The following is a 6,817-nucleotide window of genomic DNA, read 5'->3' as shown; positions in this document are numbered from 1 at the left end:
TCTCCTGGCGTGTCTGTGTTCTTGACATGGGAGCCCATTGAGGCTTGGCCTGTGGGACTCGTGTGGACATTTGTCCATGTTCCTCTGAGGCTCCACAGACTTCACGGTCCTGTTGCAGAGCGTACGGTATCTACTTGCATCCTGATTTCCCCAAAGCCCAGGACAGGCCAAGAATTCCCTACACACGCTACGTCCCCTCCGGTGGCCACACAGAAAAAGAGGCAGTAAAACTTTTTTGGGAGTGAGATCAAAAAAAGCCTACTTTTCTAGGGGGGAAAAATAACGAGAAGCTCTCATTCAGGGTATTTGTAAAAGGCTGTTTCTAGGGCACTGGTAGATAAAAAGGGCGGGAGCCCTCAGGTTAGCGTCAGCCAGCGCCCACCTGGCGGGGCGCACACGGACTTACGTCGGTGATAGTGTTCAGGGCTGTGTCTGCCCCGATGCTGAAATCGGAACCGGGCACATTGTTGGACACAGTAGCGGGAACCATGATCATGAGCACACAGAACTCCTCGTGCTTCTCCTGGCCAGCTGACAGCTCCAGGAGTCCCATCTAAATTGATCCAGTATCTGGACACTGGCTGCTCAGAGGCCATGGTGTGGAAAGGCCAGGACAACGCTTAGTCATACGGGGCACAAGCACGTCACTTGCCACTCCTGTCTATTTCATCAAACCCTATTTTCTCCTGAATATTGACCATAGCAAAGTCATTAGCCTTCGAGATGCATTTGAAACATCAACTTTGTTCAAGAGGTTTAAGACACGTAAGTCTTTCTTGCCATGCTCAACACACACTGCCGGCCGTTTCTGAAGTCAGCGTTTCTAGAACAAAAGTCTCGGCCTACCCTGTGAACATTCACGCTGAGCACACTGTGGCGAGTCTGCTTGGCCAGCCAGCAGGGGGCAGGAGAGAGCCGCAGGTGCCACGTGGGGTCCCTGCAAACGCGCCTCACTCCCTCAAGCAAGGGCGGTGCCTCCTGCCAATCCAGCCGCTTCCTCCAAGGGGAAGAGGCCTCTTCAGGTGCCACCGCACTGACTTCAGAGGGCTCAGCCAACGGAGCAACAGATTCAACAGAGTTCCATGTTGTTAAAGGAAAACTTCTGTTACCAGGCGACCTTAATATCAGATTCAACGTAAAAGAACCAACAAGATTGTTTCCAAACCAACATGCTACTAGTGCCTTATCCTTCAATGCTGTTTAAACACGAAGTACGAGGAAAAAAGAGCATGGCACTTACTTCTTAAAAAATAACACCTCTTCCAGGTTCATTTTACCCATATCATAAACACTTAGAACTGTGGATTCCCTACAGGAAAGTGGAGTGGGGGTGGATCCCCACGCTGACCCAGCCTCCCCCCAGTCAACCCCCCAACTCAGGGTTCACACCTCTCCAGGCCCTGTCACCTCAACAAGGAAAGGTGGCCTCTCTCAGCTCTCTTTGCAGGGAGCACTTGAACGGGAGTGAGAGGCAGACATACAACTGCTTTGAAATCCTGAAATGCAATATATATTTAAGAACTTCGTTATTAGTTTTTTAAAAACTGAGAACAAAGAACAAAATGAGCCTGGTTTTAACCTCTCTGCCACAATAACACCGTGTACATGTGTCTTTTACTGTTTGTTCCTTCTCCAGCAGCTGCTGCCTGGCTGGCCGACTGCAGAAGAAGAGCCTCTGGTACTCCCGTGAGGCCCTCGGTAAAAGCGTGAGCGCCACCATCATGTCTCAGGACAGCACACATTAGGGTCGCCCACAGACTGCTGTTCCCAATGCCTAGAAGGCACTGAACGGGCCTCCTGCTCTTTGTAAATATCAACTCTTCTAAGCTATGTTGTGTTGAAAACTTTTAACTGCAGTCCACACATACTTCTTTGTTTCTGTCTTATTTTTATCCTAGAGGTATATTATTGTGGAAAATTAAGTTTGCAAGGTTGAAGGGTTTTCTGAAAGTCGACTTCTAATCCTGGAAGGAGAAAAAAAAAATGGGCCAGCTGTGGTGTTCACGCCTGTAATCCTAGCAGTTTGGGAGGCCGAGGCAGGCAGATCTCTTGAGCCCGGAGCTGGAGACTAGCCTGGAAAACATGGTAAAACCCTGTCTCTACTAAAAATACAAAAAATAAAATTAGCTGGGCGTAGTGACATGTGTCTATTCCCAGCTACTCAGGAAGCTGAGGTAGGATCACCTGAGCCCAGGAGGTGAAGTCTGCAGTCAGCCAAGATTTGTGTCACTGCACTCCAGCTTGGGCGACAGAGTGAGACCCCGTCTCAGAAAAACAAAAAGCAAAAACAACTGTATAAATCATTGCAGAAGGGAGCTGGCCGGGCACAGTGGCTCACGCCTGTAATCCCAGCACTTTGGGAGGTCGGGGTGGGCAGATCACGTGAGGTCAGGAGTTTGAGACCAGCCTGGCCAATATGGCAAAACCCCATCTCTACTAAAAATACAAAAATTAGCCGGGCGTGGTGGAGGGTGCCTGTAATCCCAGCTACTCAGGAGGCTGACAGGAGAATCACTTCAACCCGGGAAGCACAAGTTGCAGTGGGCTGAGATTGCGCCGCTGCACTCCAGCCTGGGCAACAAGAGCGAGTCCACTTCAAAAAAAAAAAAAAATTAAAAAAAAAAAAGGGAGCTAATGTTTTTCATTTTAAGGGAAGGGAGAAGAATATTCAGTATGTTTACATCTCATGCACACATCTGCAGTGGTGCCCTGAAGTATTCAAGATACACATTCCTACAAACATAGCTCAAAACTACTCACCAAGTTACATGCTAAAAGCACAGGAACTGTAAGAATGCTACATTATATTTTTAAAGCATCTGTATCCAATGTTTTAGCATATTGGCAGTTTTGCCTTCAGGTGCTGTATGCCTAAATTATTACATGTTAAGTCATAAATTCTAAAATGACTAGCTTTAGACAAAAGAAATAAATTAATGACTTAGGGGAAAAATCACTAAATTAACTTGGAAGTTAAACTTTGCAAACTGAATTTGTTGGACCTCATGTAAGCTAGATGATCAGTTTTCTAAATTGTGTGTTTCCCTCGAGGATGGAAGTCTCCTTTTCTCTCATCCACTGTGCACACCACTGCAGCCCGCGCCTCTTGTCCACCGTGCCACAGTGCGGCCTGCAGTTTACCCAGTACCACGCCTTCCACACCTTAGTGACCTTCAGGTAAGTATAACCAAGAAGGAAATGAAAAAGCAGATAAATGACCTCCACCCCCACATTCAGCATGCAAATGTGAAACATTCAAAGTAAAACCAAAAACCCATGTTAGCTCACGACTGTAACTGGTAGAGTTATGTGTATGGCAATTTTAAAAGTCTAGTTAAGTAAAAACCTAATTGAAAGTCTCAAGAAACACAAAGTTTATACAAAAAGGCATCGGCAGGCATTGACAGTGAGGAGAGGACTTCACTCTGCATCCAGCCTGTCCTGGAAGCCACGGCCAAATGCCAGGTTGTATAGATCTGAAAAGCAGGAAAAAAACAAGTGTTGAAATGTGTACAGTCTCAGCAATGTACAAATCCAACGTAAGATGCTCAGAAACCTTGAATTTCCAATCAGAAAACAGGAACATGAGCAAGTTCCCCAGCAGTGCCCACCTTCTGCCTATGGTACGTGTAACAGGAACGCTGGCCACCTTGGGGGGACAGAGGCTTTCTGGTCACATTCGCTTTGGCAGTCGCACAGCTGGCCCCGCCACAAACACCTGGCTACTGAAGAACCACTCGCTCCCTGGGCTTTGCTCGCTCTAGCCAGGAGAGCGTATTTACAGAGTACATTATCGACTGAGTCCTCGTTCAATGCGTCAAGCTTGTTGAAGGCAGGGCAACACCATGCCTGGCCCAGTTAAGTGAACTGAGCAGAGCAAATGCCCCCAGTTGGACGGCACTCAGTTCACGACAGCAGTGGCCACTGTTCACAGGGCGCTGGCTTCGTGCCGGGAACAGTTCCAAGCGTCGTCTTTCTGTCCTAGGAATGTGCACTGCAACCCTGTGGGGCCGTTTGCACCGCCCCCCAGAGTTCTGAGGTAGCCATGTCCAGGCTGTCTGTGGGCCTCACCGCGTGGCCGTCCACGTCCCCTGCAGACCAGACCTCACTGCAGGGACCGCGGGTTCCAGGGCTGCCTTGAGGCACATGCTCCCTTCACCACCTCTTCCTGGCCCCTGACACCAACCCTCACCACTGCTGCTGCCAACACTATTTTCTCATGGCTCCTGAGGGACCTGTTCTTTCTGCCTTTCCCTGCTCCCTGCGTCCAACTTGGAGGGTGCCCACATCAACGCCAACACTCACGTAATCACCGCCGCTTCCATGGGGCTTGATGCCTAGGAGTCCCAAATATCAGAAAGTCAGATTCCTGTGCTTGTTGGAGAATTTCTTCCCATTGTGGAAGTGAAGGAGATAAAATTCTAGGTGCCTACAATAACCTCATTTCCACAGCTAAGCAACTTTAGTAGTAGCACAAAACAAAAAAGCTTTTTAAACTTTTTATGCAAGCCTAAATATAATTTAATTTTTACATCCACGTTCTCATCAGCTTCCACCTGGTGAGCAGGCAAATAGTAATTTTCAAAGAAACAAATTGTTCCATAATTTTAAGACTTAGCATTATCACTATTAAGCTAGAATTTTCCCAAAAATACACAATGATCTTGTTCTCACATTCAAAAATTGGTTGTCACACAGTGAAATAGCACTTAATGCAAAGGAATGTTTCTTTTCAGGTTTCTGTTCTGGGAAAAAAGATTTCTGGCAAAGAGATAAACATTAATTATGTAACCAAAATGCCTCCAAGAAAAATGTCATCCAATTAGTTATTTAAAGTGTTACAAATGCAGCTGAATTTTAACAGTAGTTTGTCCATAATTATCAAAAGAATCTTCAGAAATCTTAATACTGAATGAATAACCCTAAATGGATATAAAACACAAAGGCAAAGCAGAAGAGTTAACATTTGGGGTAGATTTTGGCCCATATTTTTAACATATGCATAGTTTTTACCTAGCTGAACTATATGCGTCTCCTCCCTCCTAGGCTCTTCAAGCCTGATTTTCAAGCATAGACTGGCTTTTGGTACATGAAGGCAGCTTTTAAAGATGTCAGGATCGGGCCGGGCACAGTGGCTCAAGCCTGTAATCCCAGCATTTTAGGAGGCCAAGGTGGCCCAATCACTTGAGGTAAGGAGTTCGAGACCAGCCTGGCCAATATGGCAAAACGCAGCCTGTATTAAAAATTTTTGTAATTAGGCAAGCATGTTGGCATACACCTATAATCCCAGCTACTCGGGAGGCTGAGGCAGGGAGAACTGCTTGAACCCAGGAGGCGGAGGTTGCAGTGAGCCAAGACCGCACCACTGCACTCCAGCCTGGGCGACAAAGTGAGACTGTCTCGAACAAGCACTTAGCCCTCAGACAAAGCTTGAGCATCCCCTGTCCCAGCCAACCCAAGGAATCACATGGCAATGGTTATCATCTGATTTTGACACAATCAAGTTCTATTCTCCTCTCTAAACACAATGGTAAACACCTGCCATCAGCCCACAGAAACTCCCAGGACCCAGTAACACTGGACGAGCAAGATTAATGGGCCACGTATGCAGGGTTCAGCTGCAGAAAGTGATGGCACCGAGAATGGTGTGTGCTCAAACCAGATTCCTTGCTTTCGGGGTGGAGGGGCTTCCCAGGAAGATCTAGTCCAGAGGGATGGTTTCCACTTCCACCATGAGGAGGAAACGGGGGTTTCCTGAGGACACTGACAGGACTTGGGTCTACTGCTCCTTTGTCCTCTGTCCTGTTATGGGATGAGGGTGGGCTAAAGGCAGGTTCTCCCTACAGCATCCGGGCAAGAGAGATGGAGCTGACAAGTGGACGACGGCTTTTCCAAAAACGTTCCCATGTTCATAACCTGTTATAGACCAGCTTTCCCTGGAGATCAGTGAAGCAGCAGCATTGATTCTCTTCCATTACGGACAACCCGGTGGCACGGGAGGCCAGAGACGGCATCCACGCTGGGTCAGCCTCTGCGCGGGTCTGAGTCAGGCACTTGTGCCTGGGCCTCAGTGTGCTCGTCTGTCAAACGGGTGGCCCCACAGACCAGTGACTTTCAACCAGAGTTCCAAGGAGGTTGCCCAAGGACAGGGAGGGGGAAGAAGAAAACTGTCCAGGGGGAAGGGGAAGGGAGAGGGAAAGGAAAGGGGGAAAGGGGGAGGAAAAGGGGAGAAAGGGAGGGAAGAGGGAGAAAGGGGGAAGAGGGGAGAAGAGAAGGTGGAAAGGGGCAAAGGGGGGAGAAGGGGAGGACTGTCGGGAAAGGGTGGGGAAAGAGGGGCTGTCCAGGGAAAGGGATGGGGGAGGAAAAGGAGCATGGAAGAAGGAGCAGAAGGGGGGGGGTTCTCTGAGGAGGAGGACCAAGTTTCTGAGGGGTCGGAGTCAGAGGTGGCAGTGGCTTGGGCTCTAGGCCCTCTGTTGCATAGTTTTAGGCTTTAACTATTTATATTTGTGGACTCTTTAAAAGATTTAATTTGAAGAAAACCGGAGTTGGGGATACCTTGCTTCTAAAACACAATTTCTCAAGCCTGAGACTAAGTGCTAGGCATTGCTCATTCTGTTACTGTCATTTCCTATTTAAAATCAGACACACACCGCCAATTCTCCCTTCAGTGTAAACACCACTTTTTCCAAGGATCTCAAACAGCAGAGCGAGCAGCCCGTGACCCCAGCCGTGTGCAAGAGGAGCGAAGAGCAGATGTGCGGTGAGGGCTGCGGACGACACGAGAGGCCGAGGCCCAGCACCTCCCTGCACCGCTGTG

The 6,817-nt window shown here is 48.3% G+C and overlaps 1 long non-coding RNA gene across 2 annotated transcripts; it reads left to right on the top strand.

The window, feature by feature from the left end:
- The first annotated feature begins 543 nt into the window (after positions 1-543).
- Positions 544-6,168, top strand: LOC139361112 (uncharacterized). Of its 2 annotated transcripts, XR_011618657.1 has the most exons (4): positions 544-1,806; positions 1,899-3,177; positions 5,047-5,189; positions 5,847-6,168. It is a non-coding gene; the product is annotated as an uncharacterized lncRNA (long non-coding RNA). The 2 variants fall into 2 exon arrangements; XR_011618656.1 differs by having other exon boundaries at positions 5,047-6,168.
- The last annotated feature ends 649 nt before the right edge of the window (positions 6,169-6,817 follow it).

Source organism: Macaca nemestrina, assembly GCF_043159975.1.
Source record: "Macaca nemestrina isolate mMacNem1 chromosome 8 unlocalized genomic scaffold, mMacNem.hap1 SUPER_8_unloc_5, whole genome shotgun sequence".
NCBI classification, from domain to species: domain Eukaryota; kingdom Metazoa; phylum Chordata; class Mammalia; order Primates; family Cercopithecidae; genus Macaca; species Macaca nemestrina.
Note: the sequence above shows the minus strand (reverse complement) of the source record. Positions and strands in the feature narration are given on the sequence as shown.